The sequence below is a fragment of the Bombina bombina genome, chromosome 2, assembly GCF_027579735.1.
Source record: "Bombina bombina isolate aBomBom1 chromosome 2, aBomBom1.pri, whole genome shotgun sequence".
Lineage (NCBI taxonomy): Eukaryota > Metazoa > Chordata > Amphibia > Anura > Bombinatoridae > Bombina > Bombina bombina.
Window position 1 is genome coordinate 37,285,603 of NC_069500.1, and position 25,593 is coordinate 37,311,195.

At 35.9% G+C, this 25,593-nt stretch overlaps 1 protein-coding gene across 2 annotated transcripts in view; it reads left to right on the plus strand.

Moving 5' to 3' along the window:
• Positions 1–25,593, plus strand: part of LOC128648395 (phospholipid-transporting ATPase ID) — a 381,201-nt gene that overhangs the window by 16,741 nt on the left and 338,867 nt on the right. Inside the window, exon 1 of one of the 2 annotated variants that reach the window (XM_053701019.1) lies at positions 21,814–21,984. The exons of the other annotated variant lie outside the window; for it this stretch is intronic. The gene's annotated coding sequence lies outside the window, so the exon portion shown is untranslated. Of the gene's footprint in view, positions 1–21,813; positions 21,985–25,593 lie in introns of those variants that run through there. 2 annotated transcript variants of the gene reach the window in all.

Here is a 25,593-nt window from a genome sequence, read left to right on the forward strand (position 1 = left end):
CATCAAGTTGTACACAGCAAATAATATCAAGAATATCATTGCCTTTATAATATAACTGGCAATACTCCTTATCCTTAAAGGTATACATCGTACTTTAAAATCACCAATGACTTTGCTTTGATCGGGGTCCTTTAATGCCAATTTAACATATTTTATAATACTGGCAATGATAAAACTTTAGAAACACAGTAAACCACCAGCTTTACTTACGACTGATTGATTAATATACACACACGGAGTGTACTGTAGATTATTTTTGTAAACTTTAAAAATTTTAGCACACAAACCGGAAAATTTGTATATACATAATACTGTTGTGCTTCTTTGTATAAATACATACCAGACACACTCCACCTTAACTGCTAACAATATACTCACCTACCTACAGGGGTTAATTACCTATATATACACTAATATTTAAATACCTCCTGCTAGGGAGTGATTTGAATTTCATAGGTGCAATTCAGATTAATTATATTGTCTGAGTTCCAGCAAGTTTTAAACCGTATGTGTGTGAGTGTGCGTGAGTACTAGTCCAGCCGGACTACTACTATAATAATTTTTCCCAATAAAGTTATTTCGTGTGAATGCAGATGTCAATGGTATTTTAAAGAATCTGAAATTTGATTTCAATTATTTTTTGAAAATTGAAAATTCTTATAGTGGGTTTCAGTATTTAACTAATCCAGTAACCAACAGTCTTTTTTCTTTGCGCTGCAAAATCTCTCCTTTTTTGCATCTCACTGTACATTCTGATGTATACTACTGTTAATGGTTCTGGAACTTAAGGGTTACGAATATATAAGAAACAATTTTGACTTATCCCTTAAGTTTAGATTAATATAACCCACCCAACTCTCCCTCACCTCCCCCATTACAAAGTACAAAAGAGATAGTCGATGCTATACCACGAGAGGACCTTCTCTTGTATAGGAAATTTGAGAGAGAGGGAAAGGCTAAGGATGTGTGTAAAAATATAATTTTTAGTACTCCATACAGTCTGGAGTTTAAACAGGTTTGTGATATCATCCGTGAATGCCTCCCGATACTCCATACTGACACAGTATTAGAGAAGGTGTTGGCAGAAGGTATAAAATTTGTACCAAAAAAAGCTATGACCATAAGAGATTATGTAGCTCCCTCTTTCTTGCCAGTTAGGAAGACACAAACTTGGTTGAAACCTAGGATGGGTTTCTATAGATGTAGAGCTACCAGATGTAAAACATGTGATTATGTAACTGAGGGGGACACTTTCATGTCCCACAGTAACAACAAAGGATACAAAATCAAATTTAGGCTAAATTGTAATTCTACACATATGGTCCATCTTATGACTTGTAAAGAATGTAAAATACAATATTTGGGGAAAACCAAGCGGAGGTTAAGAGATCGGGTGTTGGAGCACATCAGGGACATTGAGGACCCTGATGTGTTTACCTCTGTTGCCACCCATTTTAAATTTGAACATCTGGGAAATTCCAGCTTAGCTAGCTTTCAAGCCATTGATCATGTTCCCTTATCTAAGAGAGGTGGGGATAGAGAATACTATTTGAGCAAAAAGGAGGTTAGGTGGATTTTCTATCTTAACACCAGGATTCCACTTGGTTTAAATGTTGAGGCCGATGTCAATCTTTTTGTTTAAATAATTTAAAAAATTGGGAGATTTATTATTGTTATGGAATTTAAAGAACAATATTACCAACATTAAATTGCACATGATTAGCTCCCTTTCAATAAGCAGTTATCTATAAAAGTTTAAATACACTTTAAGATAGTGGCTGCCATTTATATATATATATAAAATAATATTTTTCCCTATTGTTTATTTGTTTATTATTTTTTATCTTTTATTATCTATTTTTCTCCCCTTTCATGTTTTTGTTTGTATATTAATTTATTTACATATCTTTGGGTATATTCTATCCTGTGTCCTGTACATTTCCAGTCTGTTAATATAGGAACATTATTTTAATACTCTATAATTGATTAATTATAAACATGTGATGTTAATTTTTGAATTACATGTCCCTTTAAATAGACTGCAGGCAGTTGCATATGTTAAGCAGTGATCAAGTGCGGAGGACCCGCATGAAACGCGTCTGCTGTTGCTGCCTTTTTTTGACCACTATATGACCTTTGTAGTGGTCATTTTGCTACTGTCCTCACTTTGTTTTTAGTGCATAGTGCATCAATAAAGTATTTGCTGAATTTACCTTTACTCGTCTGGAGCGTCTTCCTACAGTTAGCCGGAACTGTTCTTCCTTGCTGTATGTTCTGTGGCGTCTGATACAGAGACGCACTTCCTGGCTCCTGTGGATGATCGTGGGGGAGTTGTTGGACCGGTGCACACGCTGAAGCAACGCCGAAGACATGCAGAAGAAGCCGGCATTTGAGCACGGATGTGTATATTGATTATGTAACCTGCTCTATAGTAATAGTTTACTGTAAGACTTTACTAATTAGTACAGTTATTATGTAACCTGCCCTATAATAATAGTTTATTGTAAGACTTTACTAATTAGTACAGTTATCCTGTAACCTGCCCTATAGAAATAGTTAATTGTAAGTCTTTACTAATAAGTAGTTATCCTGTAACCTGCCCTATTGTAATAGTTTATTGTAAGACTTTACTAATTAGTACAATTATTATGTAACCTGCCCTATAGTAATAGTTTATTGTAAGACTTTACTAAATAGTACAGTTATCCTGTAACCTGCCCTATTGTAATAGTTTATTGTAAGAGTTTACTAATTAGTACAGTTATTATGTAACCTGCCTTATAATAATAGTTTATTGTACGACTTTACTAATTAGTACATTTATATAACCTGCCCTATTGTAATAGTTTATTGTAAGACTTTACTGATTAGTACAGTTATTATGTAACCTGCCCTATAGTAATAGTTTATTGTAAGACTTTACTGATTAGTATAGTTATCCTGTAACCTTTCCTATTGTAATAGTTTATTGTAAGACTTTACTAATTAGTATAGTTATCCTGTAACCTGCCCTATTGTAATAGTTTATTGTAAGATTTTACTAATTAGTACAGTTATCCTGTAACCTGCCCTATTGTAATAGTTTAGTGTAAGACTTTACTAATTAGTACAATTATTATGTAACCTGCCCTATAGTAATAGTTTATTGTAAGACCATACTAATTAGTACAGTTATTATGTAACCTTCCCTATAGTAATAGTTTATTGTAAGACTTTACTAATTAGTACAGTTATCCTGTAACCTGTCCTATATTAATAGTTTTTTGTAAGACTTTACTAATTAGTACAGTTATCCTGTAACCTGTCCTATTGTAATAGTTTATTGTAAGACTTTACTAATTAGTACAATTATTATGTAACCTGCCCTATGGTAATAGTTTATTGTAAGACCATACTAATTAGTACAGTTATTATGTAACCTTCCCTATAGTAATAGTTTATTGTAAGACTTTACTAATTAGTACAGTTATCATAAAACCTGCCCTATAGTGATAGTTTATTGTAAGACTTTACTAATTAGTACAGTTATCCTGTAACCTGTCCTATATTAATAGTTTTTTGTAAGACTTTACTCATTAGTACAGTTATCCTGTAACCTACCCTATTGTAATAGTTTATTGTAAGACTTTACTAATTAGTACAGTTATCCTGTAACCTGCCCTATAGTAATAGTTTTTTGTAAGACTTTACTCATTAGTACAGTTATCCTGTAACCTACCCTATTGTAATAGTTTATTGTACGACTTTACTAATTAGTACAGTTATCCTGTAACCTGCCCAATAGTATTAGTTTATAGTAAGACTTTACTAATTAGTACAGTTTTTATGTAACCTGCCCTATTGTAATAGTTTATTGTAAGACTTTACTAATTAGTACAGTTATTATGTAACTTGCTCTATAGTAATAGTTTATTGTAATACTTTACTAATTAGTACAGTTATTATGTAACCTGCCCTATAGTAATAGTTTATTGTAAGACTTTACTAATTAGTACAGTTATCATGTAACCTGCCCTATAATAATAGTTTATTGTAAGACTTTACTAATTAGTACAGTTATCATGTAACCTGCCCTATAGTAATAGTTTATTGTAAGACTTTACTAATTAGTACAGTTATTATGTAACCTGCCCTATAGTAATAGTTTATTGTAAGACTTTACAAATTAGTACAGTTATTATGTAACCTGCCCTATAGTAATAGTTTATTGTAAGACTTTACTAATTAGTACAGTTATAATGTAACCTGCCCTATAGTAATAGTTTATTGTAAGACTTTACAAATTAGTAGTTATTATGTAACCTGCCCTATAGTAATAGTTTATTGTAAGACTTTACTAATTAGTACAGTTATCCTGTAACCTGCCCTATTGTTATAGTTTATTGTAAGACTTTACTAATTAGTACAGTTATAATGTAACCTGCCCTATAGTATTTTTTTTTAAATTTATTTTTATTGTAGAAATATCACACAGTAATACATATATGGCAAGTAAAGATACAGATAGTATTCCAGTAAAAAAACATCACAGTAATACAGTAAAGAATAATCAGAGCAGCCAGACTTTTCTGTTCTTCATTTTAAATTTTAAAAGATTGTTGTGTCATCAAAGACATCTAGGTACCCTGGTGGGACCTCATTCTCAAAGTACCTGGATGACACCAAGCACATACTTAAATAGCGTCAGTTATCATTGTGTCAAGGAAACTGAACAAATGGCTACGTCCTCACAAAGTTTAGTTAGCACATTAAATACAGTAGGATAATATCAACAAGCTTTCTGCAATGGAAGTTATTCCAAAAGAACTATCAATCAGAGGCATACGTCCATAGCCAAGTGACGTTTAACAGAGTAGGATAAACTTCCTAAAAGTGTAATAGTGAGGATCATAAAAGTAGACACTATAACCTTTTTTGATATTAAGGGCCTGAAGAGCTTATCAATGTATATACAGGAGAAAGCTTTAGTAGGGCTCATCAGACTAGGCAAAGACTACAAAACTCTGCCAATAAAGTGTTGCGGAGGATAGGTTATCCATCCCTTACCGCATTAAAGGGGGGAGCGGGGAAGTGGAGGGGATACTAGTATTATATTTCCTCTCAGCAGCCAACCTTTGTAACCTTTGTAATAGATAGAGAAACAGTCTAAGGAAGGCAAACTTAAAACATATGAATACAGATAGACTAAACACAGCGGAGTCCATGTAAATATCAGTATCCACAACAGTGGGTATTTCAGGGATATTAGAATGCCCTATAGTATTAGTTTATAGTAAGACTTTACTAATTATTACAGTTCTTATGTAACCTGCCCTATAGTAATAGTTTATTGTAAGACTTTACTAATTAGTAGTTATTATGTAACCTGCTCTATAGTAATAGTTTATTGTAAGTCTTTACTAATTAGTACAGTTATTATGTAACCTACCCTATAGTAATAGTTTATTGTAAGACTTTACTAATTAGTACAGTTATCCTGTAACCTGCCCTATTGTAATAGTTAATTGTAAGACTTTACTAATTAGTACAGTTATAATGTAACCTGCCCTATAGTATTTTTTTTGAAAATTTATTTTTATTGTAGAAATATCACACAGTAATACATATATGGCAAGTAAAGATACAGATAGTATTCCAGTAAAAAAACATCACAGTAATACAGTAAAGAATAATCAGAGCAGCCAGACTTTTCTGTTCTATATTTTAAATTTTAAAAGATTGTTGTGTCATCAAAGACATCTAGGTACCCTGGTGGGACCTCATTCTCAAAGTACCTGGATGACACCAAGCACATACTTAAATAGCGTCAGTTATCATTGTGTCAAGGAAACTGAACAAATGGCTACGTCCTCACAAAGTTTAGTTAGCACATTAACCCCTTAATGACAACTGACGTACCAGGTACGTCCTGCAAAAACTGTCAGTTAGTGACAATGGACGTACCTGGTACGTCAGTTGTTTAAGAGAGTGCTGGAAACGATCGCAATCGCTTCCAGCAGCTCTCAGGGTATTGCAGTGATGCCTCGATATTGAGGCATCCTGCAATACCCTTTAACAAGCATCCGATGCAGAGAGAGCCACTCTGTGGCCCTCTCTGCACCGGTAGCGATGGTGCCGTTCGTTGGTGGGTGGGAGCTTTCAAGGGAGGTGGGTGGGCGGCCCATCGCTACCCGGCATCCGGTTCCTGCAAGTGCTATGTGCACGCCGGATGCTGGGAGCGTGCGGAGGGGGGCCTGCGGGGGCGCGCACGCGCGCAGCAACCACTGCCACCAATGATTAAAGAAGAGAGAGGGGGGCAGAAAACATTTTTTTTTAAAAAAAAATACTAATAGGATCTGCTAGGGTAGGGGGATGGGGTTATTGAGGGGGGGGGAAGCTACACTACAGAAAACTATGTATTTAAGAAAAAAAACAAAAAAAAAACAACCTCTCTTTTTTTGGGAAAACTGGGTACTGGCAGACAGCTGCCAGTACCCAAGATGGTGGCAAATAGGTAGGTTGGGAGGGCTAGAGAGCTGTTTGGGGGGGATCAGGGAGGTTGGGGGCTAAGGCAGGGGTCCATCACAGATGAATAATAAAAAAAAACAAACACCTTTCTCCAACATTGGTGTGTCCGGTCCACGGCGTCATCCTTACTTGTGGGATATTCTCTTCCCCAACAGGAAATGGCAAAGAGTCCCAGCAAAGCTGGTCACATGATCCCTCCTAGGCTCCGCCCACCCCAGTCATTCTCTTTGCCGTTGCACAGGCAACATCTCCACGGAGATGGTTAAGAGTTTTTTGGTGTTTAAATGTAGTTTTTATTCTTCTATCAAGTGTTTGTTATTTTAAAATAGTGCTGGTATGTACTATTTACTCTGAAACAGAAAAGGATGAAGATTTCTGTTTGTAAGAGGAAGATGATTTTAGCAGACAGTAACTAAAATCGGTTGCTGTTTCCACATAGGACTGTTAAGATGAAGTAACTTCAGTTGGGGGAAACAGTTAGCAGACTTTTCTGCTTAAGGTATGACTAGCCATATTTCTAACAAGACTGTGTAATGCTGGAAGGCTGTCATTTCCCCTCATGGGGACCGGTAAGCCATTTTCTTAGTCAAAAAACAAACAGAATAAAGGGCTTATTATGGGCTAAAAAACTGGTAGACATTTTTATGGGCTAAATCGATTGCTTTATTTGTGCATATTATTCAAATTTAGGCTAACAATTGACATTTATAATCTTGGGGAACGTTTATAAAACGGCAGGCACTGTATTGGACACCTTTTTCAGTCAGGGGGCCTTTCTAGTCATAGACTGAGCCTCATTTTTGTGCAGTTGTTTTTTGAGAACAGGGCATGCAGATGCATGTGTGTGGATCTAAGAATCTCTGAAAAAGCTTTTAGAAGGCGTCATTTGGTATCGTATTCCCCTCAGGGCTTGGTTGGGTCTTAGCAAAGACTGTATCTGGGACTGTATAGGGGTTAAATTGAAAAACGGCTCTGGTTCCGTTATTTTAAGGGTTAAAGCTCTGAAATTTGGTGTGCAATACTTTTAAGGCTTTAAGACACTGTGGTGAAAATTTGGTAATTTTTGAACAATTCCTTCATACTTTTTCACATATTCAGTAATAAAGTGTTTTCTGTTTGAAATTTAAAGTGACAGTAACGGTTTTATTTTAAAACGTTTTTTGTGCTTTGTTGACAAGTTTAAGCCTGTTTAACATGTCTGTACCATCAGATAAGCTATGTTCTATATGTATGAAAGCCAATGTGTCTCCCCATTTAAATTTATGTGATAATTGTGCCATAGCGTCCAAACAAAGTAAGGACAGTACTGCCACAAATAATGATATTGCCCAAGATGATTCCTCAAATGAGGGGAGTAAACATGATACTACATCATCTCCTACTGTGTCTACACCAGTTTTGCCCATGCAGGAGGCCCCTAGTACATCTAGTGCGCCAATACTTATTACCATGCAACAATTAACGGCTGTAATGGATAACTCCATAGCAAATCTTTTATCCAAAATGCCTACTTATCAGAGAAAGCGCGATTGCTCTGTTTTAAACACTGAAGAGCAAGAGGACGCTGATGATAATTGTTCTGTCATACCCTCACACCAATCTGAAGGGGCCATGAGGGAGGTTTTGTCTGAGGGAGAAATTTCAGATTCAGGAAAAATTTCTCATCAAGCTGAACCTGATGTTGTGACATTTAAATTTAAATTAGAACATCTCCGCGCACTGCTTAAGGAGGTGTTATCTACTCTGGATGATTGTGACAATTTGGTCATTCCAGAGAAATTATGCAAGATGGACAGGGTCCTAGAGGTTCCGGTGCCCCCCGACGCTTTTCCTATACCCAAGCGGGTGGCGGACATAGTAAATAAAGAGTGGGAAAAGCCCGGCATACCTTTTGTTCCTCCCCCTATATTTAAGAAATTATTTCCTATGGTCGACCCCAGAAAGGACTTATGGCAGACAGTCCCCAAGGTCGAGGGGGCAGTTTCTACTCTAAACAAACGCACTACTATTCCTATCGAAGATAGTTGTGCTTTCAAAGATCCTATGGATAAAAAATTGGAAGGTTTGCTTAAAAAGATTTTTGTACAGCAAGGCTACCTTCTACAACCAATTTCATGCATTGTTCCTGTCACTACGGCAGCGTGGTTCTGGTTCGAGGAACTAGAAAAGTCGCTCAGTAGAGAAACTCCATATGAGGAGGTTATGGACAGAGTTCACGCACTTAAATTGGATAACTCTTTTATTTTAGATGCCGCTTTGCAATTAGCAAAATTAGCGGCGAAAAATTCAGGGTTTGCTATTGTGGCGCGCAGAGCGCTTTGGCTAAAGTCTTGGTCAGCGGATGTGTCATCCAAGACAAAATTACTTAACATTCCTTTCAAAGGTAAAACTTTATTTGGACCTGATTTGAAAGAGATTATTTCAGACATCACTGGGGGAAAGGGCCACGCCCTTCCACAGGATAGGTCTTTTAAGGCTAAAAATAAGCCTAATTTTCGTCCCTTTCGCAGAAATGGACCAGCCTCTAATTCTGCATCCTCTAAGCAAGAGGGTAATGCCTCACAACCCAAACCAGCCTGGAAACCAATGCAAGGCTGGAACAAAGGTAAGCAGGCCAAGAAGCCTGCCACTGCTAACAAGACAGCATGAAGGAGTAGCCCCCGATCCGGGACCGGATCTGGTGGGGGGCAGACTCTCTCTCTTTGCTCAGGCTTGGGCAAGAGATGTTCAGGATCCTTGGGCGCTAGAAATAGTTTCTCAAGGTTATCTCCTGGAATTCAAGGAACTACCCCCAAGGGGAAGGTTCCACAAGTCTCACTTATCCTCAAACCAAATAAAGAGACAGGCATTCTTACATTGTGTAGAAGACCTGTTAAAGATGGGAGTGATACACCCAGTTCCAATAAAGGTACAAGGAATGGGATTTTATTCCAATCTGTTCGTAGTTCCCAAAAAAGAGGGAACGTTCAGACCAATTTTGGATTTGAAGATCCTAAACAAATTTCTCAGGGTACCATCGTTCAAAATGGAAACTATTCGAACGATTCTACCCACCATCCAGGAAAGTCAATTTATGACTACCGTGGATCTAAAGGATGCGTACCTACATATCCCTATCCACAAGGAACATCATCAGTTCCTAAGGTTCGCTTTTCTGGACAAAAATTACCAGTTTGTGGCTCTTCCATTCGGATTAGCCACTGCTCCAAGGATTTTCACAAAGGTGCTAGGGTCCCTTCTAGCGGTTCTAAGACCAAGGGGCATTGCAGTAGTACCTTACTTGGACGACATTCTAATACAAGCGTCGTCCCTGTCAAAGGCAAAGGCTCATACGGACATCGTTCTAGCCTTTCTCACATCTCACGGATGGAAGGTGAACAAAGAAAAGAGTTCTCTGTCCCCGTCAACAAGAGTTCCCTTCTTGGGAACAATAATAGATTCCTTAGAAATGAGGATTTTTCTGACAGAGGTCAGAAAATCAAAACTTCTAAGCTCTTGTCAAGTGCTTCATTCTGTTCCTCGTCCTTCCATAGCGCAGTGCATGGAAGTAATAGGATTGATGGTTGCAACAATGGACATAGTTCCTTTTGCACGAATTCATCTAAGACCATTACAACTGTGCATGCTCAAACAGTGGAATGGGGATTATACAGACTTGTCTCCAATGATTCAAGTAGATCAAAAGACCAGAGATTCACTCCGTTGGTGGCTGACCCTGGACCATCTGTCCCAGGGAATGAGCTTCCGCAGGCCAGAGTGGGTCATTGTCACGACCGACGCCAGTCTAGTGGGCTGGGGTGCGGTCTGGGAATCCCTGAAAGCTCAGGGTCTATGCTCTCGGGAAGAGTCTCTTCTCCCGATAAACATTCTGGAACTGAGAGCGATATTCAATGCTCTCAGAGCTTGGCCTCAACTAGCAAAGGCCAAATTCATAAGGTTCCAATCAGACAACATGACGACTGTTGCTTATATCAATCATCAAGGGGGAACAAAGAGTTCCCTGGCGATGAAAGAAGTGACCAAAATAATTCAATGGGCGGAGGATCACTCCTGCCACTTGTCTGCGATCCACATCCCAGGAGTGGAAAATTGGGAAGCGGATTTTCTGAGTCATCAGACATTTCATCCGGGGGAGTGGGAACTCCATCCGGAAAATTTTCGCCCAAATAACTCAATTATGGGGCATTCCAGACATGGATCTGATGGCGTCTCGTCAGAACTTCAAGGTTCCTTGCTACGGGTCCAGATCCAGGGATCCCAAGGCGACTCTAGTAGATGCACTAGTAGCACCTTGGACTTTCAACCTAGCTTACGTATTCCCACCGTTTCCTCTCATTCCCAGGCTGGTAGCCAGGATCAATCAGGAGAGGGCCTCGGTGATCTTGATAGCTCCTGCGTGGCCACGCAGGACTTGGTATGCAGACCTGGTGAATATGTCATCGGCTCCACCATGGAAGCTACCTTTGAGACAGGACCTTCTTGTTCAAGGTCCATTCGAACACCCAAATCTGGTCTCCCTCCAACTGATGGCTTGGAGATTGAACGCTTGATTCTATCAAAGCGTGGGTTTTCAGATTCGGTGATAGATACTCTGGTTCAGGCCAGAAAACCTGTAACTAGAAAAATTTACCATAAAATATGGAAAAAATATATCTGTTGGTGTGAATCCAAAGGATTCCCATGGAATAAGATAAAAATTCCTAAGATTCTCTCCTTTCTTCAAGAAGGTTTGGAGAAAGGATTATCTGCAAGTTCCCTAAAGGGACAGATCTCTGCTTTATCTGTCTTACTACACAAAAGACTGGCAGCTGTGCCAGATGTTCAAGCATTTGTTCAGGCTCTGGTTAGGATCAAACCTGTTTACAGACCTTTGACTCCTCCCTGGAGTCTAAATCTAGTTCTTTCAGTTCTTCAAGGGGTTCCGTTTGAACCCTTACATTCCATAGATATTAAGTTACTATCTTGGAAAGTTTTGTTTTTGGTTGCAATTTCTTCTGCTAGAAGAGTTTCAGAGTTATCTGCTCTGCAGTGTTCTCCTCCTTATCTGGTGTTCCATGCAGATAAGGTGGTTTTGCGTACTAAGCCTGGTTTTCTTCCTAAAGTTGTTTCTAACAAAAATATTAACCAGGAGATAGTTGTACCTTCTTTGTGTCCGAATCCAGTTTCAAAGAAGGAACGTTTGTTACACAATTTGGACGTTGTCCGTGCTCTAAAGTTCTATTTAGAGGCTACTAAAGATTTCAGACAAACATCTTCCTTGTTTGTTGTTTATTCTGGTAAAAGGAGAGGTCAAAAAGCGACTTCTACCTCTCTTTCCTTTTGGCTTAAAAGCATCATCCGATTGGCTTATGAGACTGCCGGACGGCAGCCTCCTGAAAGAATCACAGCTCACTCCACTAGGGCTGTGGCTTCCACATGGGCCTTCAAGAACGAGGCTTCTGTTGATCAGATATGTAAGGCAGCGACTTGGTCTTCACTGCACACTTTTGCCAAATTTTACAAATTTGATACTTTTGCTTCTTCGGAGGCTATTTTTGGGAGAAAGGTTTTGCAAGCTGTGGTTCCTTCCTTTTAGGTGACCTGATTTGCTCCCTCCCTTCATCCGTGTCCTAAAGCTTTGGTATTGGTTCCCACAAGTAAGGATGACGCCGTGGACCGGACACACCAATGTTGGAGAAAACAGAATTTATGCTTACCTGATAAATTACTTTCTCCAACGGTGTGTCCGGTCCACGGCCCGCCCTGGTTTTTTAATCAGGTCTGATGAATTATTTTCTCTAACTACAGTCACCACGGTATCATATGGTTTCTCCTATATATATTTCCTCCTGTCCGTCGGTCGAATGACTGGGGTGGGCGGAGCCTAAGAGGGATCATGTGACCAGCTTTGCTGGGACTCTTTGCCATTTCCTGTTGGGGAAGAGAATATCCCACAAGTAAGGATGACGCCGTGGACCGGACACACCGTTGGAGAAAGTAATTTATCAGGTAAGCATAAATTCTGTTTTTATTTTAGTACTGGCAGACTTTCTGCCAGTACTTAAGATGGCGGGACAATTGTTGGGTGGGGGAGGGAAGAGAGCTGTTTGGGAGGGATCAGGGGGTGGGATGTGTCAGGTGGGAGGCTGATCTCTACACTAAAGCTAAAATTAACCCTGCAAGCTCTCTACAAGCTACCTAATTAACCCCTTAACTGCTGGGCATAATACAAGTGTGGTGCGCAGCAGCATTTAGTGGCCTCCTAATTGCCAAAAAGCAACGCCAAAGCCATATATGTCTGATATTTCTGAACAAAGGAGATCCCAGAGAAGCATTTACAACCATTTGTGACATAATTGCACAAGCTGTTTGTAAATAATTTCAGTGAGAAACCTAAAATTGTGAAAATTTTAACTTTTTTTTTATTTGCTCACATTTGGCGGTGAAATGGTGGCATCAAATGTAACAAAATGGGTCTAGATCAATACTTTGGGTTGTCTACTACAATACACTAAAGCTAAAATTAACCCTTCAAGGTCTCTACAAGCTCCCTAATTAACCCCTTCACTGCTGGGCATAATACACGTGTGGTGCACAGCAGCATTTAGTGGCCTTCTAATTACCAAAAAGCAATGCCAAAGCCATATATGTCTGCTATTTCTGAACAAAGAGGATCCCAGAGAAGCATTTACAACCATTTGTGCCATAATTGCACAAACTGTTTGTAAATAATTTCAGTGAGAAACCTAAAGTTTGTGACAAAATTTGGGAAAAAGTGAACGATTTTTTTATATTTGCTCGCATTTGGCAGTGAAATGGTGGCATGAAATATACCAAAATGGGTATAAATCAATACTTTGGGTTGTCTTCTAAAAATAAATATATACATGTCAAGGGATATTCAGAGATTCCGGACAGATATCAGTGTTCCAATGTAACTAGCGCTAATTTTGAAAAAAAGTGGTTTGGAAATAGCAAAGTGCTACTTGTATTTATTGCCCTATAACTTGCAAAAAAAGCAAAGATAATGTAAACATTGGGTATTTCTAAACTCAGGACAAAATTTAGAAACTATTTAGCATGGGTGTTTTTTGGTGGTCGTAGATGTGTAACAGATTTTTGGGGTCAAAGTTAGAAAAAGTGTGTTTTTTTTCAATTTTTTCCTCATATTTTATAATTTTTTTTATAGTAAATTATAAGATATGATGAAAATAATGGTATCTTTAGAAAGTCCATTTAATGGCGAGAAAAACGGTATATAATATGTGTGGGTACAGTAAATGAGTAAGAGGAAAATTACAGCTAAACACAAACACTGCAGAAATGTAAAAATAGCCATTGTCATTAAGGGTAAGAAAATTGAAAAATGGTCCGGTCATTAAGGGGTTAAATACAGTAGGATAATATAAACAAGCTTTCTGCAATGGAAGTTATTCAAAAAGATCTATCAATCAGAGGCATACGCCCATAGCCAAGTGACGTTTAACAGAGTAGGATAAACTTCCTAAAAGTGTAATAGTGAGGATCATAAAAGTAGACACTATAACCGTTTTGATATTAAGGGCCTGAAGAGCTTATCAATGTATATACAGGAGAAAGCTTTAGTAGGGCTCATCAGACTAGGCAAAGACTACAAAACTCTGCCAATAAAGTTTTGCGGAGGATAGGTTATCCATCCCTTACCGCATTAAAGGGGGGGGAGCGGGGAAGTGGAGGGGATACTAGTATTATATTTCCTCTCAGCAGCCAACCTTTGTAACTTTTGTAATAGATAGAGAAACAGTCTAAGGAAGGCAAACTTAAAACATATGAATACAGATAGACTAAACACAGCGGAGTCCATGTAAATATCAGTATCCACAACAGTGGGTATTTCAGGGATATTAGAATGCCCTATAGTATGTTTATAGTAAGACTTTACTAATTATTACAGTTCTTATGTAACCTGCCCTATAGTAATAGTTTATTGTAAGACTTTACTAATTAGTAGTTATTATGTAACCTGCTCTATAGTAATAGTTTATTGTAAGTCTTTACTAATTAGTACAGTTATTATGTAACCTACCCTATAGTAATAGTTTATTGTAAGACTTTACTAATTAGTACCGTTATCATGTAACCTGCCCTATAATAATAGTTTATTGTAAGACTTTACTAATTAGTACAATAATTATGTAACCTGCCCTATAGTAATAGTTTATTGTAAGTCTTTACTAATTAGTACAGTTATTATGTAACCTACCCTATAGTAATAGTTTATTGTAAGACTTTACTAATTAGTACCGTTATCATGTAACCTGCCCTATAATAATAGTTTATTGTAAGACTTTACTAATTAGTACAATAATTATGTAACCTGCCCTATAGTAATAGTTTATTGTAAGTCTTTACTAATTAGTACAGTTATTATGTAACCTGCCCTATAGTAATAGTTTATTGTAAGACTTTACTAATTAGTACCGTTATCATCTAACCTGCCCTATAATAATAGTTTATTGTAAGATTTTACTAATTAATACAGTTATTATGTAACCTGCCCTATAGTAATAGTTTATTGTAAGACTTTAATTATTAGTACATTTATCATGTAACCTGCCCTATAGTAATAGTTTATTGTAAGACTGCTCTATAGTAATAGTTTATTGTAAGTCTTTACTAATTAGTACAGTTATTATGTAACCTACCCTATAGTAATAGTTTATTGTAAGACTTTACTAATTAGTACCGTTATCATGTAACCTGCCCTATAATAATAGTTTATTGTAAGACTTTACTAATTAGTACAATAATTATGTAACCTGCCCTATAGTAATAGTTTATTGTAAGTCTTTACTAATTAATACAGTTATTATGTAACCTGCCCTATAGTAATAGTTTATTGTAAGACTTTACTAATTAGTACCGTTATCATGTAACCTGCCCTATAATAATAGTTTATTGTAAGATTTTACTAATTAATACAGTTATTATGTAACCTGCCCTATAGTAATAGTTTATTGTAAGACTTTAATTATTAGTACATTTATCATGTAACCTGCCCTATAGTAATAGTTTATTGTAAGACTTTACTAATTAGTACAGTTATTATGTAACCTGCCCTATAGTCATAGTTTATTGTAAGACTTTACTAATTAGTACAGTTATTATGTAACCTGCCCTATAGTAATAGTATATTGTAAGACTTTACTAATTAGTACAGTTATCCTGTAACCTGCCCTATAGTAATAGTTTATTGTAAGACTTTACTAATTAGTACAGTTATGTAACCTGCCCTATTGTAATAGTTTATTGTAAGACTTTACTAATTAGTACAGTTATCCTGTAACCTGCCCTATAGTAATAGTTTATTGTAAGACTTTACTAATTAGTACAGTTTGTATGTAACCTTCCCTATAGTAATAGTTTATTGTAAGACTTTACTAATTAGTAGTTATTATGTAATCTGCTCTATAGTAATAGTTTATTGTAAGTCTTTACTAATTAGTACAGTTATTATGTAACCTACCCTATAGTAATAGTTTATTGTAAGACTTTACTAATTAGTACCGTTATCATGTAACCTGCTCTATAATAATAGTTTATTGTAAGACTTTACTAATTAGTACAATAATTATGTAACCTGCCCTATAGTAATAGTTTATTGTAAGTCTTTACTAATTAGTACAGTTATTATGTAACCTGCCCTATAGTAATAGTTTATTGTAAGACTTTACTAATTAGTACCGTTATCATGTAACCTGCCCTATAATAATAGTTTATTGTAAGATTTTACTAATTAATACAGTTATTATGTAACCTGCCCTATAGTAATAGTTTATTGTAAGACTTTAATTATTAGTACAGTTATCATGTAACCTGCCCTATAGTAATAGTTTATTGTAAGACTTTACTAATTAGTACAGTTATTATGTAACCTATCCTATAATCATAGTTTATTGTAAGACTTTAATTATTAGTACAGTTATCATGTAACCTGCCCTATAGTAATAGTTTATTGTAAGACTTTACTAATTAGTACAGTTATAATGTATTCAAAAGAAGTAGTTTTCCAGCCTCCAGTCAAATTTTAAAAAGACCTTTATTAGTTTCTTACAGGGTCCATCATATCAACATATGATGGACCCTGTAAGAAACTAATAAAGGTCTTTTTAAAATTTGACTGGAGGCTGGAAAACTACTTCTTTTGAATACATATTGGGGTCTGGCTAACCCTTTCCCGTGCCCCAGAAGGAAAAAGGTGCTGTCTTTCACTATCATATATATAATACAGTTATAATGTAACCTGCCCTATAGTAATAGTTTATTGTAAGACTTTACTAATTAGTACAGTTATTATGTAACCTGCCCTATAGTAATAGTTTATTGTAACACTTTACTAATTAGTACAGTTATTATGTAACCTGCCCTATAGTAATAGTTTATAGTAAGACTTTACTAATTAGTACACTTATCATGTAACCTGCCCTATAGTAATAGTTTATAGTAAGACTTTACTAATTAGTACACTTATCATGTAACCTGCCCTATAGTAAAAGTTTATTGTAAGACTTTACTAATTAGTACAGTTATCCTGTAACCTGCCCTATATTAACAGTTTACTGTAAGACTTTACTAATTAGTACAGTTATCATGTAACCTGCCCTATAGTAATAGTTTACTGTAAGACTTTACTAATTAGTACAGTTATCCTGTAACCTGTCCTATATTAATAGTTTATTGTAAGACTTTACTAATTAGTACAGTTATCATTTAACCTGCCCTATAGTAATAGTTTATTGTAAGACTTTACTAATTAGTACAGTTATCCTGTAACCTGCCCTATAGTAAAAGTTTATTGTAAGACTTTACTAATTAGTACAGTTATCCTGTAACCTGCCCTATTGTAATAGTTTATTGTAAGACTTTACTAATTAGTACAGTTATCCTGTAACCGGCCCTATTTTAATAGTTTATTGTAAGACTTTACTAATTAGTACAGTTATTATGTAACCTGCCCTATAGTAATAGTTTATTGTAAGACTTTACTAATTAGTACAGTTATCCTGTAACCTGCCCTATTGTAATAGTTTATTGTAAGACTTTACTAATTAGTACACTTATTATGTAATTTGCCCTATTGTAATAGTTTATTGTAAGACTTTACTAATTAGTACAGTTATCCTGTAACTTGCCCTATTGTAATAGTTTATTGTAAGCCTTTACTAATTAGTACAGTTATCCTGTAACCTGCCCTATTGTAATAGTTTATTGTAAGACTTTACTAATTAATACAGTTATTATGTAACCTGCCCTATAGTAATAGTTTATTGTAAGACTTTAATTATTAGTACAGTTATCATGTAACCTGCCCTATAGTAATTGTTTATTGTAAGACTTTACTAATTTGTACAGTTATGTAACCTGCCCTATAGTAATAGTTTATTGTAAGACTTTACTAATTAGTACAGTTATTATGTAACCTGCCCTATAGTAATAGTATATTGTAAGACTTTACTAATTAGTACAGTTATAATGTAACCTGCCCTATAGTAATAGTTTATTGTAAGACTTTACTAATTAGTACAGTTATTATGTAACCTGCCCTATAGTAATAGTTTATTGTAACACTTTACTAATTAGTACAGTTATAATGTAACCTGCCCTATAGTAATAGTTTATTGTAAGACTTTACTAATTAGTACAGTTATCATGTAACCTGCCCTATACTAAAAGTTTATTGTAAGTTTTTACTAATTAGTACAGTTATCCTGTAAACTGCCCTATATTAATAGTTTATTGTAAGACTTTACTAATTAATACAGTTATCATGTAACCTGCCCTATAGTAATAGTTTACTGTAAGACTTTACTAATTAGTACAGTTATCCTGTAACCTGCCCTATTGTAATAGTTTATTGTAAGACTTTACTAATTAGTACAGTTATCATGTAACCTGCCCTATAGTAAAAGTTTATTGTAAGACTTTACTAATTAGTACAGTTATCCTGTAAACTGCCCTATATTAATATTTTATTGTAAGACTTTACTAATTAGTACAGTTATCATGTAACCTGCCCTATAGTAATAGTTTACTGTAAGACTTTACTAATTAGTACAGTTATCCTGTAACCTGTCCTATATTAATAGATTATTGTAAGACTTTACTAATTAGTACAGTTATCATTTAACCTGCCCTATAGTAATAGTTTATTGTAAGACTTTACTAATTAGTACAGTTATCCTGTAACCGGCCCTATTGTAATAGTTTATTGTAAGACTTTACTAATTAGTACAGTTATTATGTAACCTGCCCTATAGTAATAGTTTATTGTAAGACTTTACTATTTAGTACAGTTATCCTGTAACCTGCCCTATTGTAATAGTTTATTGTAAGACTTTACTAATTAGTACAATTATTATGTAACCTGCCCTATATTAATAGTTTATTTTAAGACTTTACTAATTAGTACAGTTATCATGTAACCTGCCCTATAGTAATAGTTTATTGTAAGACTTTACTAATTAGTACAGTTATCCTGTAACCTTTCCTATAGTAATAGTTTATTGTAAGACTTTACTAATTAGTACTGTTATCATTTAACCTGCCCTATAGTAATAGTTTATTGTAAGACTTTACTAATTAGTACAGTTATCCTGTATCCTGCCCTATTGTAATAGTTTATTGTAAGACTTTACTAATTAGTACAGTTATGTAACCTGCCCTATAGTAATAGTTTATTGTAAGACTTTACTAATTAGTACAGTTTGTTTGTAACCTTCCCTATAGTAATAGTTTATTGTAAGACTTTACTAATTAGTACAGTTATTAGGTAACCTGCCCTATAGTAAAAGTTTATTGTAAGACTTTACTAATTAGTACAGTTATGTAACCTGCCCTATTGTAATAGTTTATTGTAAACTTTACTAATTAGTACAGTTATCCTGTAACCTGCCCTATAGTAATAGTTTATTGTAAGACTTTACTAATTAGTACAGTTTGTATGTAACCTTCCCTATAGTAATAGTTTATTGTTAGAATTTACTAATTAGTACAGTTATCCTGTAACCTGCCCTATTGTAATAGTTTATTGTAAGACTTTACTAATTAGTACAGTTATCCTGTAACCTGCCCTATAGTAATAGTTTATTTTAAGACTTTACTAATTAGGACAGTTATCATTTAACCTGCCCTATAGTAATAGTTTATTGTAAGACTTTACTAATTAGTACAGGTTTCCTGTATCCTGCCCTATTGTAATAGTTTATTGTAAAACTTTACTAATTAGTACAGTTATCCTGTAACCTGCCCTATAGTAATAGTTTATTGTAAGACTTTACTAATTAGTACAGTTATCCTGTAACCTGCCCTATAGTAATAGTTTATTGTAAGACTTTACTAATTAGTACAGTTTGTATGTAACCTTCCCTATAGTAATAGTTTATTGTAAGACTTTTCTAATTAGTACAGTTATTATGTAACCTTCCCTATAGTAATAGTTTATTGTTAGACTTTACTAATTAGTACAGTTATATAACCTGCCCTATTGTAATAGTTTATTGTAAGACTTTACTAATTAGTACAGTTATCCTGTAACCTGCCCTATAGTAATAGTTTATTGTAAGACTTTACTAATTAGTACAGTTTGTATGTAACCTTCCCTATAGTAATAGTTTATTGTTAGACTTTACTAATTAGTACAGTTATCCTGTAACCTGCCCTATTGTAATAGTTTATTGTAAGACCTTACTAATTAGTACAGTTATCCTGTAACCTGCCCTATAGTAATAGTTTATTGTAAGACTTTACTAATTAGTACAATTATTATGTAACCTGCCCTATAGTAATAGTTTGTTTTAAGACTTTACTAATTAGTACAGTTATCATGTAACCTGCCCTATAGTAATAGTTTATTGTAAGACTTTACTAATTAGTACAATTATTATGTAACCTGCCCTATAGTAATAGTTTGTTTTAAGACTTTACTAATTAGTACAGTTATCATGTAACCTGCCCTATAGTAATAGTTTATTGGAAGACTTTACTAATCAGTACAGTTATCCTGTAACCTGTCCTATATTAATTGTTTTTTGTAAGACTTTACTAATTAGTACAGTTATTATGTAACCTGCCCTATAGTAATAGTTTGTTTTAAGACTTTACTAATTAGTACAGTTATCCTGTATCCTGCCCTATTGTAATAGTTTATTGTAAGACTTTACTAATTAGTACAGTTATCCTGTAACCTGCCTTATAGTAATAGTTTATTGTAACACTTTACTAATTAGTACAGTTATGTAACCTGCCCTATAGTAATAGTTTATTGTAAGACTTTACTAATTTGTACAGTTATCATTTAACCTGCCCTATAGTAAGTTTATTGTAAGACTTTACTAATAAGTACAGTTATCATTTAACCTGCCCTATAGTAATAGTTTATTGTAAGACTTTACTAATTTGTACAGTTATTATGTAACCTGCCCTATAGTAATAGTTTATTGTAAGACTTTACTAATTAGTACAGTTATCATTTAACCTGTCCTATAGTAATAGTTTATTGTAAGACTTTACTAATTAGTACAGTTATTATGTAACCTGCCCTATAGTAATAGTTTATTGTAAGACTTTACTAATTAGTACAGTTATCATTTAACCTGCCCTATAGTAATAGTTTATTGTAAGACTTTACTAATTAGTACAGTTATTATGTATCCTGCCCCATAGTAATAGTTCATTGTAAGACTTTACTAATTAGTACAGTTATCATTTAACCTGCCCTATAGTAATAGTTTATTGTAAGACTTTACTAATTAGTACAGTTATTATGTAACCTGCCCCATAGTAATAGTTCATTGTAAGACTTTACTAATTAGTATAGTTATTATGTAACCTGCCCTATATTAATAGTTCATTGTAAGGGTTTGCTAATTAGTACAGTTATTATGTAACCTGCCCTATAATAATAGTTCATTGTAAGGCTTTGCTAATTAGTACAGTTATCATATAAACACCCACCACCACGTCCCTTTTATATATAATTTACAGTATAATAAAGTGTTTTGGTCGCATGTGGCTGCTGTCTAAGGAAACGTTTACTGTGCAGACACACACAGCTACAGAGAAACCTGCCCGTCCTGTGCTCTGTGTGCACTTGTGTATTTTAGGGGTTTCCTAGGAGAGTGTTGCAGGTAATATGTGACAAGTTAACTATATGTGACATGTTCCTGGCCTGGCCCAACCCATTCTCCTTCCCACATACAGGTGTTACTAATTACCTGCTGTAACAGAATCCAAAGTTCAATTTGCTTTATGTACTCAGTACAACTCTGTCCTATCGCTGCAGTGTGCCTGTTTGGTCTCTTACTGGTTACTGTGACCGGTCACTGGCCACAGGACAGAATCCTAAGCCCGAGACCCTGTCCTCTCTGTGCCTAACAAGCTATGTACTCCTCTTTGTGACCAGCATTTCTGTGGACTTGTTTTATCTGTGGATTAGGAATAAGTAGCTAAATCTGCTGACAGGTAAGGGGTGTTGTGTGTAAAGGAAGATAATAATGTAATGTTGTTTGATATTCCTGTTAAACTGTGTCATTCTGGGCAAACCTGATCACAATTTCACACAAGGGGGAGCAAATATGTGTGTATGTATGTATGTATGTATATATGGGTGTGTTTGTATGTGTGTGTGCATGTATATATGTGTGTATAGGTGTGTGTGTGTGTTTGTATGTATGTGTGTATGTATATATGTGTGTATAGGTGTGTGTGTTTGTATGTGTGTGTATGCGTGTATGTATATGTGTGTGTGTGTGTATGTATGTGTGTGTATGTATGTGTGTGTGTTTGTGTGTGTATATATGTGTGTGTGTGTTTGTATGTATGTATATATGTGTGTATAGGTGTGTGTGTTTATATGTGTGTGTATGCGTGTATGTATATATGTGTGTGTGTGTGTGTATGTATATACAGTATGTGTGTGTGTATGTGTGTACGTATGTATATATGTGTGTATAGGTGTGTGTGTTTGTATGTGTGTGCATGCGTGTATGTATATATGTGTGTGTGTATGTATATACAGTATGTGTGTGTGTATGCCTGTGTGTATGTATGTGTGTATGTATGTGTGTATGTATGTGTGTATGCCTGTGTGTATGTATGTATATGTGTGTATGTATGTGTGTGTGTATGTGTGTATGTATGTGTGTGTGTGTGTGTGTATGTATATATGTGTGTATAGGTGTGTGTGTTTGTATGTGTGTGTATGTATATATGTGTGTGTATGTATATACAGTATGTGTGTGTGTATGTATGTGTGTATGTGTATGTATGTGTGTATGTATGTATGTATATATGTGTGTATAGGTGTGTGTGTGTTTGTATGTATATATGTGTGTGTGTGTATGTATATACAGTATGTGTGTGTGTATGCCTGTGTGTATGTATGTATGTGTGTGCGTATGCCTGTGTGTATGTATGTATGTGTGTGTTTGTGTGTGTATGTATGTGTTTGTGTGAGTATGTATGTGTGTGTGTGTGTGTGAGTGTGTATGTATGTATGTTTGTGTATGAGTGTGTGTGTTTGTGTGAGTATGTATGTATGTTTGTGTGTGTGTATGTATATATGTGTGTATAGGTGTGTGTGTTTGTATGTATATATGTGTGTGTGTGTGTGTGTATGTATATACAGTATGTGTGTGTGTATGCCTGTGTGTATGTATGTATGTGTGTGTGTATGTATGTGTGTGTTTGTGTGTGTATGTGTGTGTATATATGTGTATGTGTTTGGGTGTGTGTGTGTGTATTTGTGTGAGTATGTATGTATGTATGTGTGTGTGTGTGTGTGTGTGTGTGTGTGTGTGTGAGTGTATGAATGTATGTTTGTTTGTGTGTATGAGTGTGTGTGTTTGTGTGAGTATGTGTGTATGTATGTATGTTTGTGTGTGTGTATGAGTGTGTGTGTTTGTGTGAGTATGTATGTGTGTGTGTGTGTGTGAGAGTGTATGTATGTTTGTGTGTGTGTATGAGTGTGTGTGTGTGTGTTTGTGTGAGTATGTATGTATGTGTGTGTGTGTGTATGTATATACAGTATGTGTGTGTGTATGCCTGTGTGTATGTATGTATGTGTGTGTGTGTGTATGTATGTGTTTGTGTGTGTATGTGTGTGTATGTATGTGTTTGTGTGTGTGTGTTTGTGTGAGTATGTATGTATGTGTGTGTGTATGTGTGTGTATGTATGTTTGTGTGTGTGTATGAGTGTATGTTTGTGTGTGTGTATGAGTGTGTGTGTGTGTGGATGATCAAAACTCTTCACCCAAATAAAACATTTAGTTACAGCACAACCTAACACTTCATAATCTCACAGGGGGGGCCATCTGCTCTGGATCATTATTATCATTTATTTGTAAAGCGCCGCCAAATTCCGTAGCGCTGGGTACAATGATAGGGGTATAGAATGACAAAGATTTGTGATAAAATACAAAACATAACAAACTAAACACATCTAGTACAGGAGGAAGAGGGCCCTGCCCTGGAGAGCTCACAGTCTATAGGTTAAGGGTGCAGAGCCATAAGGTTGGGGTAGTTAGTTGCATTGGTTGTATTTGCAGCAGTGAGTCAGGCAGTTCATGTACATATATTAGTTTGGTTCGGATGAGGGATGGAGGAGAGATGGTAAGCCTCTCTGAATAGGTGAGTTTTCAAGGGGCGTCTGAAGCTATTCAAGGTTGGAGACAGTCTTATGGAGCGGGGTAGAGAGTTCCAGAGGACAGGAGCAGCACGTGCAAAGTCTTGGAGGCGGGAGTGGGATGTAGAGATAACAGGAGTGTAGAGATGTAGGTCAGAGGTTGATCTAAGAGGACGGGATGGGGAATATTTCACGATGAGAGAGGAAATATAGTTGGGAGTTAGACTGTTTAGTGCTTTGTAAGTTAGGGTTTATACTTTAAATTGTATTCTGGAGTGTATGGGGAGCCAGTGTAGAGACTGGCAGAGCGGAGCAGCTGATGTAGATCGGCGACTTAGGTGGATGAGTCTAGCAGAAGCATTCATAATAGATTAGAGGGAGGGGAGGCGGTGTTTTGGAAGGCCATTTTGGAGTAGATTGCAACAATCAATGCGTGACAAAATGAGGGAATGAATAAGTATTTTTGTAGTTTTTTGAGTAAGGAAGGGACGAATTCTGGAAATGTTGCGTAGGTGTGAATGGCAGGATTTGGTAAGCGTTTGTATATGTGGGTTGAATGTGAGTTCTGAGTCTAGTGTGACCCCAAGACAGCGGACCTGGGGTGAGGTGTTGAGAATAGAGTCTCCAACCATCAGAGAAATGTCAGGTGTTGGATGTCTCGAAGAGGGGGGGGGATAAGAAGCAGCTCAGTTTTGGACAGATTGAGTTGGTGGTAGTGTGAAGACATCCAAGAGGAAATTGCAGAGAGGCAGTCAGAAATCTGGTTGAGTAAAGATATCGGGAGAGGAAAGATAGATTTGGGTATCATTAGCATATAGGTGGTACTGGAATCCAAAGGAGGCTATTAGTTTTCCAAGGCAGGATGTATAAAGAGAGAAAAGCAAGGGGCCCAAGACAGAGCCTTGCGGTACTCCAGCTGAGAGAGGCATAGGATCACAAGATATGTTGTTAAAGAAAACTGAAAACAAGTGTTTTGACAGATATGATGCAAACCAGGAGAGGGCTGTGTCTCGGATGCCAAATGAATGTAGTATTTTTAAGAGGAGAGGGTGGTCAACTGTGTCAAAAGCTGCGGTCAGGTCAAGAAGAATTAGTAAGGAGTAGTGGCCTTTTGCTTTAACTGATAACAGTTCATTTGTTACTTTAGCAAGAGCGGTTTCTGTTGAGTGTTTAGGGCGGAAACCAGATTGTAGTGGATCAAGTAAAGAGTTAGTTGTGAGAAATTGAGTTAGCCGATTATAGACCAGTCGTTCCAATAATTTTGAAGCAAAGGGAAGTAAAGAGACTAGTCGATAATTAGAAGGCGAGGAGGGGTCAAGTGAGGGCTTTTTTAGGATTGGTATGATAAAGATGGCACAGTATTAACAACTGCAGGAGGTTGCCCATATTTTAATCCATACACAAAATGACAGAGTGGTACAGGGTTCAGGGACCAAATGCCATCCTTC